A 13,640-nucleotide genomic window follows, 5' to 3' on the forward strand; every position below is an offset into this window, starting at 1 on the left:
GAAGCCAGAAGGTGTTGCCTCTGGATTGGTGGGCTAGATGTGCCTTCTTTCCAGGGCTGATCTGGGTGTCCTGTGATCTTGCAACCATTGTGTTTAGGGTGGAAGTGTACCAGCTCCTGCCTGTGGAAGTTGTGAGTTTAGGTGGCTGAGGAACTGGAGTTTAATCCAGTAGTACCTTTCTGGAGAGACCTTAGTGTGAGAAATAACTGGCACTCAGTGTGGACCAAGGTCTTTCAATTTGAATAACTGTCATAGCCTACCACATAATACTGACATTTTAAGGCAGGTTTCAGAGACTCTTTGTCCCCGTGTCTGAGTGAGCTTCAATCCATGGAATTTAATTCCTCCTGGGTCAGTTCAATAGTGTTTTTTAAAAAAATTTAACATTTTACTTGAAAATAGTTTCAAAAATACAGAAAACTTTCCAAAAATTAAAAATAATACAAAGTATATCCTTCCAGCCTTTACCCAGATTGAGATTGACTTAACCATTTTTATCCCATTCACTTTATCATTTGCTCACTTCCTTCTTACTCATACTTTTTTACTTCTCTGAGCCATTTGAGGATATTATATCACCCTAGACCACTTCAAAGTGTACTTCCTAAGAATAAGTATTCTCTTATATAACTGAGAACAATTATCAACCTGAACAGATTTATCATTGATAAAAAACTTTAATCTCCCCTTCATATTCCAAGTCTTTTTAATCACCTTTAATCTGGAACATTTCCACAGCCTTTCTTTTATTTTATGACATTGACTTTTTGAAGAATACACCCTACTTTTTTTAAAAAAGGATTTGTTTATTTTGAGATTTGGCATATCAGTAGAGTTTGCTTAATCATTTCTTTTCCTTAACAAATAGTTGGATTTGAAGAACTAATAGATTATTACCATATGTAATACAAATAATGACTGCGTTAAAACATTTATTACTTCATTTTCTTTGATTAAGCAGATATTGTTTATGGAAGTTAACACAGAAATAAAGTAGATCCTTCAAAAATATTTAATATCCAAAGAAGCAGATTGAAGAAACCATTTTTTAAAAAATGAATAGGAGGAAATGAAATGCCTATTACTGTGTTCTCATTGCTATCAGAACCACCTAAAATTAGTTGTATTGGAGAAGAGGTGATAGTTTTGTGTTGTTTTATATTTCCAAATGAAATATTCTTTTCACTGTTTGAAGTTTTAAATTCCAAGATAATTGAATACTCTTTCAGACCCATATTTTGATGGATTAATTGATATGAAGTCTTTAATAAAATCTTTTGTTTTTGTTTTGAAGAAAGTGTGCTATTTTGTCTACAGGTACTTATAAATTAATTTCTTGGAGAATAAAACCCTGAAGGTATTAAAACACAATACATGAATATTTAATAGATAACAAATATTTAGAATGGTTAAACAAGAAAGTAAATTAGCATCAAATTAAATAAACTGCTATGGATATTTATCCCCACTACTGGAGAGAATTGTGTGGTATGGTGTTTCTGTTTGTTGTTGTTTGTCATCTGTTCTGCCATCTCAGCTAAACTCATGAATTGAGAAGCAGCCTGGGCTTATTTCCACAATATTCAGACCTTACTGTGCATTTACACTTGCTTACAATATGCTTCTCTTTTCTTTCCAAGCATGGTCATCTTTCATTTTCACACCATAGGGTGCTCAGCACAGCCACTGAACACAGTACAGTCAAATTGTCATAGGCTGTGAGGTAAAAGGGATACTGTCAAATGCCATTTTTTTTTAAACTTTAATTTGTTTTTCTCTCCTCATTGTTTATGATAACCTCCTAGAAACTTGAAAATAGCATTTTCTTTCCCGCTGTTTTTGTCATTTGTGTTTGGAAGACGATTTTCATTGAAAAAAAAAGTTATGTTGCCTTTAACTGAGAAGGGAAAAAACCTACAAAGCTATACAAAGCTATATTTTCTCTGCAATTACAATGTTTTTTTCTTCTTTCTTTCTTGGATTTTAGGTGGGGTTTATGAGACATATGAAGGAAGCAGTGGGTGGGAGAGGCAGGATAAGGTCGCTGCAAAGAACATGAATCTGTAGTCTTACTCCCTGGTTCTAATGCTGGCCCAGCTCTTTACTAGCTGAGTGGTCTCGGGCAAATTACTCCATTTCTCTTTTCCTCTCTCTCCCCATCTGTAAAATGGGGATTGCATAGTGGTACTTATCCTTGAAGTTATTATGAGGATATATTGAGTCACAATTTGTAAAAATACTTAAAATAGCACCAAGAATATAGTAAATGCTACGTGTTTGTTAAATAAAAAATAAATAGGTCTTTGGTAGTTTGTATCTATAGTTTAATTAAGGCAGAACAGAGAAAATAATCTCTTAGACTTCCAGGAATTTGGGGTATTTCAATTTGTGGAGACCAATTTTGGTAAAAATAGATCTACATGGAATACATTATTTATATATTGAGGACACAGTATTCTTCATGACAGTTTTTACCAACCATTGAAATATAAAACTCAGCAGAGCTAAAGAAGCCGTAAAACAAACATGTTCACAGAAATCAAAGTCAGAATAAATGTAAACTTCTGAAGAGTATTAATGATTTGACTGAGGATATATTTAAGAGAAAAAGAAATCAACTAACTTTCAAAAACAGTAGACTGCTAAAAGAAGTTCATATGTTGAATGGTGAATGATGAGAATTTATAAAGCACAGATAACTTCTCAGTTTATTGAACCGTTACATTCAGGAGTAACTATTGTTCCATTGATTAGGTTATAATAAATTCCATAACTATAAATTTAAATAATAAAACATATTTCTTACTAAAAGAAAATAACAACTCCATACCCCATATTTCTGTTAATTCTTTTATTAGGCAGTGGGGGTTACTTGGGAAACCTGGTTTTCTTTCTGTGCTGATTTAAGAGCTTGTAAGGGAAGTTTTGATTAACAACTTTGTTAATCCTTTTGTTAAAATGGCTATGTTCCTTTTGTTAAAATGTTCTCTTTGCTCACATCTGCACTGAGGGTAGAAAAAAAATTAAGTCAATACAAAAATGAATGTTATTATAGAGAAAACAAAAACCATGTAATACTGGTAGACATAAGAGTATTATAATTTCTGCAATTTACCTGAAAATAAAAATGGGACCTAGAGTTGTCCTGTATGAGAAGCACAATCAGAAGTTCTTAGTGGACTATGTGAGTCCAGCTAAAGACTTTTAAAGTATATGCATTCTTAATTGTCCACTGGGAAGAACCCTAAGACAGGACCCATGTCCCAATATCCAGACAGAGTAGACATTGCATGATGCTTTAGGCTGGATCCTTAGCGAATGTTCCATTGTGTTGTTCTGTAAATTGTTTCAGGCCCTTTAATTAGGTACTGTTTGGATCAATGATTAGATAGTGATCCATAAGTATCGTTCTATTTTCTGTTTTCTCTTTTCATATTCAGACCTGAGTTCATGCTAAAGGCATGGGTTTTGTACTAGATTTTTCCTCCTATTGTCATATTTAACATCTTTCTTTCAACATATTCCCTGTAGGGACATTTTGAAACTGAATTTCTTCCGTGGAGGGTTGAGAATATGTTGGACATATGTAAATCATAAAACTCTGTGGTATTCATGTTAACTGATGTAGTAGCGGATTAAAAACAAATAGCTAAGTTCCATATGTTTGAATTAACTTATTTAATTTAGATATCTCTAGTTTAGTTTTGCCATATCATGATTATTTACTATTATAGTAGTGTGTAGTCAACTGGAATAATTTTTAATCAATGATTTAAAGGTCATTTGTGGGAAGTGGACATGGTTCAACTGATAGAGCGTCCACCTACCATATGGAGGGTCCAGGGTTGGATACCCAGGACCTCCTGACTGGTGTGGTAAACTGGCCCACATGCAGTGCTGCCATGTGCAAGGAATGCCATGTCACGCAGGGGTGCCTTGCGTAGAGAAGTCCCACACGCAAGGTTTGCACCCCATAAGGAGAGCCGCCCTGCATGAAAAAAAGCACAGCCCATCCAGGAGTGGTGCTGCACACATGGAGAGCTGATGCAGCAAGATGACACAACAAAAAAGAGATGCAGTTTCCCTGGTGATGCCTGACAATGCAAGTGGACGCAGAACACACAGCGAATGGACACAGAGAGCAGACAATGGGGGGCGGGGGGGGGGAGGGGGAAGGGAGGGGGTAAGAGGATATAAATAAATAAAATAAATCTTTAAAAAAAAGGTCATTTACATGCACTCTTTATTTTAAGTAGCTTTTCAATTTTAAAGTTACTGATAAATCTCTCAGAGCTTGAATTACCCTGGGAAGTTAGAACTGAAATTGATATTAATGACATTTAGAAAAATAGTTTAAGAATCAACACAAAACACTTTGCATTTTTCATGAATGTTAAACTGCATTTTCTCATCTTCTTGTAGATTGGTATTCATTTAAATATTAAGCCATCGTTTACACTGTTTGAATAGCGACAGAATTCAGGTTGGCTGTTACCTGTTTTATGCTTAGTCATTAAAATTTTTGAATATAGTTAATTAAATTTCATGAGATATAATTAACTTAGTTTAGAGTGCTAGGGAATCAAAGAAAAATGTAATAGAGCCAAGGTTTTTGTGGTAAGGAAATACAAAGCTGCATTTGTGCTAGTGCCAGCAACGAAGGCTGCAGGGAATCACTGAGACAGGGCATGCAGCCAGCCTGGGAACCTAGCCTGGGGTGAGTGGAAAGGGTTTTGAATACCTTTGAGAAAGTGCATGGAAGTCAGGTGTGCAGACTGTGGTTAGAGAATGGAGGTAAGCTGTTCAGAGCTCAAAGGACCCAAGATGGGACAAGGAGAGGCCCAATTCCTTAGTAGAGTGGCAAGGTCATGAACCTTGGAGTCTGTTGGAACTTGAGACTTTCAGAACAACACTAGGGTACCACTGACATCGGTGGTCAGCCATTGATACTCTCCAGCCTTAGGAGGTTCATACGTGCTTTTTGTAACGCCTTCAGGCCCAAAGCTTAGCTAGGTGAAGGCACAGTGATTTGCCACACCTGGCAAACCCTGACATAGTGTTGCTGGCATAGCCTCATCTGACTGGTGCTGAAAATGAATTATGGAGTGAAGCAGCAGGATACAGTCAAGTGATGTCTTGAGCAAAGTGCTGTTTTATTTGTGATTCCTCCCCTTCTACTTTGATAGTTTAACTCTAAAAATGAAGCTGAAAGGGACTTTAGCAAGAGAAAAAAGCCAGGTTGGAGAGAAGTCTGTACATATTCATTCATTCATTAATTCAGTCTTTCATTCAACAAATATTTATTGAATGTCTTAGCATGTAATTACCCAGAGTGAATGAATATTCATTCATCTTTGAAATTCAAATTCCATTTTACTAAGCAGCCAATGTTTTACCCAAAGGTACAGAGTTAGCAGTAGGAAAATTAATATGAATCTCAAACTTCTTTCTTTAAACAGTTCTTCAGGTCTTTGCAAAGTTCTGGCTAGAACCGAAGGTGGGATTATCTTGGCCATGAATTTTGTCAGAGAGAGCAAGAAATGGTCAATATAGTAATTTTGTAATCTATGTTGATAGTTGGGCCTAAGCATTTGAGAGGCCAGAGTGGGGAGAACAGACTGCTGCTGTTCTTATTAATTGCTAACATCAATGTGTGTTTCAAATGAGCTGGGCTCTGTGGTGTTAAGCAGGTTTCTTTCATTATGTCATTTAATACAAAGTAGAATTAGCTGCCCTTTAGACAGTCTCTGTCTCTGAGGCCCTACAGATTTGGCCCCATCCCTGTTCCCTGAGACTGCACCAAGGCTGATGGGCTTTGGACATGTGTTCACATACGGAGTCCTAAAGAGCAGCGTAGAATTCTCACCTGACTCTCACCTGGGACCTCAGCCTGAAGAATTCAGATTTTCTCTATTACACTTTTGGTGTTTCAGCATTTGACAGGCAAGATGTTTTTCTTTTGTATGCAAAAATTAATTAAGACAGAACTAACACCAAATAGATAAATGGATACAGAGATCAAGTTTCTGGCTATAGGTTCTTAACATTTTAAAGTTGATTTTGTGCAATTACACATATGTCTTCCCCTTTTGTGAATAAAGGCATGCCTTTGCAAAAAGAACTTAAGTTTCCAGAGTACTTTTATAGCATAAAGAATATGTGTTTTTTTAAAAATCTTAAATAGATAAGAGGAATTCAAGAAGAAGTATAGCTAAACACATTCCTCCTGACAATATATTTGGTGGTTAACATGCTGTTGCAGATTGTGTATTAGGGCTGATTATTTTGAGAATTCCTCTTTTACATCATATCACAGTCAAAATTATAGTCAATTGAATGTGCTGAATATAATATATCTAGGTATATATATAGGTAGCTTTGGTAATGATTGCCTTTGTGCCTTATTCTTTGTCCCTTTGGTAGGCTTCAGATTTTTAAAAATTTTAGGTAACTACTTTAGACAGTTGTAAAAAATAATACAGAGAGGCCCCTTGAACACTTTTCTCAGTTGCTTCCAATGGAAACCTTTTCAAAACTATAGTACAGTATTATAACTAGGATATTAACATTGGTAAAATCTACCGACCCTACTCTGATTTCCCTGGTTTTACTAATATTTCCCCAGTTTTATGTGCACTCAATTTGTGTGTGTATTTAGTTGGAAAATAAAAATACGGGACATTTAATGAATTTTCATGTTTTCCTTTTGAAGGGATCATGTTAATCTTCCCTGTATTGCTTCAATTTTAGTATGTGTCCCCAAAGTAAAAACCAGACCCTCAATTTTTGTATGCAACAGGACTGGTTTCTTGGGTCTGTGCCCAGAGTGATTGCTTTGGGTTTAATGCTCTGAGGTTGCTTTCTTGAAGTACAGATATTTTTCTCTTTGAGTTTGTGTTTTGTAAGTGAAGACTCATGGGATAATGGAGCATGTTTCCGGCACTTGAAGGCTGTCTCACTTGGGGTCTAACAGTCCCATGATGGGCTTCTCTGCTGTTCTCTGCTTCTTCCTCCTGCTTATTCCCAACCTGCATCATCCTTCCCCTTTCCACCCCTGGCAAGGGCTTGGTGACAGCATGGGGAGGGTCGAGGCCTGGCGTGAGAACCTGGCAGCATCTGAGGGCAAGGCGGACGTTGTTCAGCCTTGCCCATCCTGGGCTGTCAGTGGCAGGGTGCATTCAAATGCATGACTCTGTGGGGCTGAGCCTCTCATCCATCCCAGGTGCAGGTCCTGAACATGTCCATGTGGGGAGGGATGTGGTATTCCTGGGATTCAGCCATCTGTCCATGGGTTGTGCAGCAGGTCTGTGTGAAGTTTGATGCCTGACTCGACTTCCCTGCTGCTGGCAGGGGCACAGGGCCTTGGTCTAGCTGCCACCCAAGTGCTATGTCTATACACTGGGGGGCCCATGAGGGGTGGCTGCAGGCACCTGCGAAGGTCTGCACTCATGTATCCACTTACAACTGGGAGTACATCCCTGAGCACTTCCAGGAGGATGATATTAAATGGCAAATAAAAAGCACTGTGGCAGATTGAGAGAAACTGGGAAGAAGATAAAGCTTGTTTTTTTTAGCACCTTTAACAGGACTTTTTCCCTCCTTTTTGAACAAGGGTCCCTGAATTTTCATTTTGCTCTGGGCCCTACAAATTATGTAGCCAGTCCTGATAGGCATAGTTTTGTCTTCAGCAATCATTTACTATACACAGTGCCCACTTGTTTTCACTGCATCAGCCTGTATTTGCTTCAAATCTCAGTAACATAATAAGAAGATATTCAGTGAGACTGTGTGGGGACTAGAGCAGCACAAAACCCATAATGATATAAATATGTGGTGGAAAATTACAATAAAACCCTTGCATCTTCCACTTTAATTTTGCCTCAAGGAAATGGCAAAATGCCCAGCTGGCAATAACCAGTTCCAAATGAGCTGCCAAAACTCATAGGTGCTTAAATATGTAGTTTGTTGCTCTTCTCCCATTTTGGTGTCTGAGTCTAGGTTTTGGGGTCTGAGTCAAAGCCAGGGCAGGTGCTTGTCACCTGAAAGCATTTTCTTAAGTGCCATGCTAATATCAACACAATAAGATCTATTGAAGTATATTTTTAAATACCACTGAAATTGCTTTGCAAGTATATACATGTCTATGGAGATAAAATTGCAAATAGACTTAAAATGTTTTCATATGGAATTCAAAGGGATATGATTTGTGTCTTGGAACAACGAAGGATTTTTGGAAAAAGAAACATGCCTGTGGAAAACATTTGGATAACATTGAAAATATTTGAGAAGTTTGTGAGTGTAGGTTGAAATACTTGCATAACAAATGAGATTGCTTCACCTTAGAACCATATAAATAAGAGGTGCTGAGTAAGTATCAGGCAATAGTGCTACTTGTGGCGATGGAGGTAATGGTGAAGAATAAATGCAGCTTTTATGACATTGCAATCTTTTTCATCTGAAAAAAGTTGCTTCATTTTGGTACTCATAAATACATTTACACATCTGATCATTTCAAGAATTACAGGCATTGTTTTATCACCAGTTAATATTTATCTTTTTGTTAAACTAGCATAATAGTTTTCTATGAACATCTGTGCATATATACTGCATTACAGATCAGAGAACTTCAGAAGTTTTTGAGGTCAGTTATTGTTTTAGTGCTTGTCTGAACAATCTGAACCGTTTCCCAGAATTCATCCAACCAAACAACTACTTTGTTTATAGTTCTGCCTGCTCTGAAGTATACTCCCCTTGATGTACTGGTTGTTTTCTAATTCAGGCTGCATAATTCAGACTGGACCCACTCCGCCTCCTTCTCCAGCATCATGAAAACCAGGCAAAGAGGGTTCATTGAAATCTAGGATTAATAAAAATGCATTTTCATCACCAGTTTCACATCCTAACCTCCCTCTTCCAAACCTACTGCCAGATCCCCTGATAAGAGCAAAATAAACTGATTTAATCATCATCTCTCCTCCCTACTCTTTCTCACAAAGTTGCTGCTAATTAGAAGCAAAATGTCCAAACAATCCTGTGGAAAGAAGAAAGAGACCCAGCAAGGGGCCCAGATAATCTGTAAATTGGGTAATTAGTGTAAGAATAATCATGACTCTGTTGTCTATGAATTCTTTTTTTAATGTATTTGGTGGAAATAAACTGTTTCTGTCCTGTGGTGGTGAGATCTGCAACCTGACTTGCTTTCTTCTCAGTGTTTATTTGCCCAGCACATTGGTCTTCGTTCAGCACATCACTGCCCTAGTGATAACGCCTGTATGACCGCCGTACTTTCTTTCCCAAACATACTTTTCATTTTCTAATTTTCCCTTCTTCAGCTTGTTCTCGTTTTGTCTTGCCCCAACTTTTAAGTGTTCCTCTCTCCTTGCCATTGCATATTTCCCATCATTTGCAACATGCAAGTACCTATAGTGTCTTGTCCTAATTCATACTTCCCGTCAGTAGGGCAAAGTGCGTGTGTGCTTGGGACCAGCCTGCCTCGGTGGATTCCTGTCTTCGCTGCTTAGCAGCCTGTGACCTTGGGCGAGCTCCGTACCCTCTCCAGGCTTCCTTTCCCGCATCTGTAAAATGGGAATGGTCATATAGATCCTACCTCATAGAGCTGCTGTAAAGATTAAACGAGTTAATCCACATCAAGTATTTAGATGTGTATTTTAAGTATGTAGATGACTGCTACCTAGTTACCAAGGTTAGCCGTATGTTATTACTTAACTTTAATTCAGGTTTGTGACCATTGCACTTCCTGTTAGAGTCCTATTTTTTCTGGCAACATCTATTAGTCTCCCAGATAGCTAGGGTTACTTGATACACACTTGGAAAATGCTACTCTTAATCTTTCTCTTTGAGGTGGGTTTAATATTGCCATTTTTCTCAGTAATTTTTCAAGGCGGGCAATTTGAGGTGAAAGATGTAGAAAGGAAAATCTCTCTCAAGGCCAGATCCCTCCTTTGTAAGCCTCCCCCAGCCATTGTCCATGAGGTTTGCCCTTTCTCCTGCTGATCAATAATGTATTCTGATACTTAGCTACTTCATGTGTGGTCTCCTGACCACAGGGGAATGAACATCTCCTGGGAGCCTGTAGAAATGCAGAGTCTAGGCCATACCCCAGCCACCTGAATCAGAATCTACATTTTAACAAGATCCCTAGGTGATTCTTAGTCCTATTACAGTTTGAGAAGGACCATTCTAATGTTTCTGGGTCTAGAGTACATTTTAACAAGATCCCTAGGTGATTCTTAGTCCTATTACAGTTTGAGAAGAACCATGCTAATGTTTCTGGGTCTAGAGTACCATAATTCTGCTCTAGGGAAATAGGAAAAAACCAACCTGAATTCTATTTTACAACGTGTAGTATTGACTACCTCTACAAGTGTAGCACTTTAAGCCCTATGAGATTTCCTAGAAAACCTATGCTGATATTCTCTTGGGTGTAATTGTTATTGATTAACTCATGATTAAAAGTGCAGTTTAGGTTGACTGAGAGCTTTAGCTCATTGAAAAGGAAAAAACCATCTCATTGATCTAAAGCCCTCGGTCAGTCATTCTTACTATTTTAGAAAACACTTGAGATAAATAGCAATAATCTAGGCTGTGAGAGATTTGTCTCAAGGGATAATCTTTCCAACAATGACTTGCATTGATTAAGTTCATTGCTTTATAACTGTTCACTTTGTTGCTGTGGTAACTCTCTTTTAAAACCTAGAATGCTGTTTCTTAATTTGGGATTGTCTCTGGGGAAGGTGCACAAAGAAGCACATTTGGGCTTCTTATAGTACTTGTGAATTATTTGCTGGGAGTTTAGTGTCCTTGTTTTCTATAAATATTGCTTTGTTGAAACAAAATCCCAGAAAGGGGAGAGATTGGGCAAGTTTCCGGGGTAGACAGTCTTCAGGAGGAGCAGACTTGTTTTGTTTGGTATCCATATCAGCTGTCAACAAAGGACCAAAAGCGATGTATTTATTAACTGGAGAGCTTTGCCTTTTGAACAGTTTACTCTTGTAAATCTCGTACAATGCTATTAAAGTGTTTCCTTGCCTTTTGAATATGTTTGTCTTTATGGGTGGTTGGATGTTTGGAAAGTCTTCAGCTCTCTGTGTTTGTGAAGAATGTAGATTGGAGTTTAACTTACTAAATACTAAGTATTTGACTATAAAATACTTAATAGTAAGTAACTCATTCAGGTCCTGCAGCTGTTTGCATCCTTTATAATTGCAAGTATGATTATTACTAAAACAATAGAAAATACTTGCATTTCCAAAACATTTACTGCCTCTACCCAAAGTGAGACAGCAGAACTCTTAAGTCTGATGCTGTCTTCCATACTTTGCCTCACAAAAGTTATCTTTTAAAAAATGTAACATTGTGTTGGTTCCTTGCTTAAAATCCTCCAGTGCCTCCTCATCACCTTCTGGACAGAGTATGAACCCATCCTGACATCAGGGTGTTTCATTATCTTGCTCCTCTCTACTTTTCTTCTTTTGTTTCTGACCATTTGGTGTGTGTTCTCTGCATGTTTCTGGTGTGGAGAAATATTTGGCATTTCCATGTACACTTGATACTTTCTCAGACTTCTGGGCTTTTGACCTTATTGTTCCCTTTACCTGGACCACACCACTACATCTTTACTTTGCTTCCTTCCCTCGTGGCCATAATGGCAAGATGCAGCTTGATGTCATCACCTCTGTGGAACTTTATCTGGCTGCGTGGGATGTTCACCTTGTGTCTGCACCTCTGTAATTAATTACACTAACCTTACTGTAATTATTTGTCTACCTGTCAGTTTCCACCTCTGTGAGCCCTCTGAGTCATAAGCAAATTACCTTTAAATATTTAAAATATTATTTTATAGAGTACTTAAATTGTAAAATCTTTAAAAAAGCTTAATTACTCATTCATCTTAATATATTAATTCTTAAATACTTGCAAGTCACTTTCCCCATAATATGATGAAGTTCTCCATTGATAACTTGCAAGTATTTTTAGCAGACAGAAAATAGAGGAAGAAGTATATTTATTAACAATATTAACAAATTGTTTAAGAGTAAAATTTCATTAAATACATTCTTAAATTAATGTATTTTCACACCATGATTATAAAAATGAAAGAAAAGGCTCTTTGGATAAATTGAGTTTCAGTCGTTTAAAAAATAAGATATCTACATCCTTATTGTGAACAAATGCTATATCTATCTTCACTCAGAAAATTCCCCACTCTATAAGTGGGGAATAAAAGTCCAATAGCTTAAAAAATATTTTATGTCAGGTTTCTTCCATGTTATGTTACTCTGAAAAGGCAGTCCTCTTATTTTCATTCCATTTTTATCTATATTACAGTTTTTGAAAATACCACTCAAAACTCTTACTTTTTCATGTAAACTTCCAGTAGTAATTAGCATTTTTAATTATTCCTTTCCTCATCTTAATATTTGTATATTTGTTTACATTGCTCTTTAGTTTTTCACTTAATCATAGGCTATTTTTTGGACATTATGCATTAATGATTTGCATCTCTGAATATCATTATTTAACAACTGTACCTGGATACACTCACTGTTAAGGCCCTATTTAAATGATCTAAATCCAAACTCTTTATCTTTCCAGCTATATTATGTCAGCTTTTTTCCTGGGCTTCTCTGTTTCAACTGTCATTTTCACAGTTGTTTGAGAGCCAAACCTTGGAGTATGCACTGATCTTTCCAGTTCCCTCACTTTTCACATCCACCCAGATTCTCAGTGAATCCCAAAGATTGTCCTTTCCTTAGGGTCTAACATTTACATCTGTTTTTATTACAGCTTATCTTCCCAGCTTGGGTTATTGTTCCCTCCTGCTTAGATTGTTGCAATGAACTTTGTGGACCTGTCACTCTTTTCTCAAATTTATCCACTTTGTTTTTAACAGGTTAGTTATCTTAATGCAGAGTTGTAATTTTCCTGTTCACGGGCTCAAAAAAAAAAAAAAAAATTGGCAGTTTCCTTTTGCCCAGTAAAAAACATACATCTTCAAAATCTGGTCAACTTAAAATGCTCCAGAGTGGTCACAATTTACATTTATAACCTTTCCTACCTATGGTTATAAAAATGAAAGAAAAAGATCTTGTATATCATCAGAATGGACTATTTATTCTAATACATATATTGTATTTTCCTTTCCTTGAATCTTTGCTATGCTTTTCTGTCCAGATGACATGTTCTCACAATTTCTGCCCATTGAAATACTTCTTGTCTCCATCTTTTCCTTGAAGCTTCCTATTCCTTTGAGCTTTCAGCATTACAGATAAGATGCAAAGACCAACGCTGGGGAGGGGAACCTACAGGAGGCTCGTGAATGGTCTGTCCGGCTGGTCAAACTCATGCCTAGCTCAGTGAGGTGCAGTTTTTGTTCTTCAAATTTTAAACTCTTGAAAGTATACTTTTTCAGTCTTGTCAGGGCTTCAATTGTTCCTAGAAGACAAAACCCCTGTTAATGAAACTCACAAAAATATTTATATGAACTAGAATGCTTATTTACCAACTCACAGTGAGTCATATGGTTTTCTAGGGTATTTTCTCCTCACAGTAAAAAGTCTGCAATGCAGATCAGTAACTGGAAAGTTGCTAAGTTGGCTCAGAATCAAAGCATAAGGAAT

General features: G+C 37.1%; 1 protein-coding gene and 1 non-coding gene across 3 annotated transcripts in view; one reads left to right on the plus strand and one right to left on the minus strand.

The window, feature by feature from the left end:
* The window catches only part of PRKD1 (protein kinase D1), a 338,427-nt gene that overhangs the window by 100,203 nt on the left and 224,584 nt on the right, over positions 1-13,640 (plus strand). The gene's annotated exons all lie outside the window — the stretch shown is intronic.
* LOC111759050 (U6 spliceosomal RNA) lies at positions 6,668-6,772 on the minus strand. The gene has a single exon (XR_002793145.1). It is a non-coding gene; the product is annotated as a U6 spliceosomal RNA (small nuclear RNA).

This window comes from Dasypus novemcinctus, chromosome 3 (assembly GCF_030445035.2).
Source record: "Dasypus novemcinctus isolate mDasNov1 chromosome 3, mDasNov1.1.hap2, whole genome shotgun sequence".
Classification (NCBI taxonomy): domain Eukaryota; kingdom Metazoa; phylum Chordata; class Mammalia; order Cingulata; family Dasypodidae; genus Dasypus; species Dasypus novemcinctus.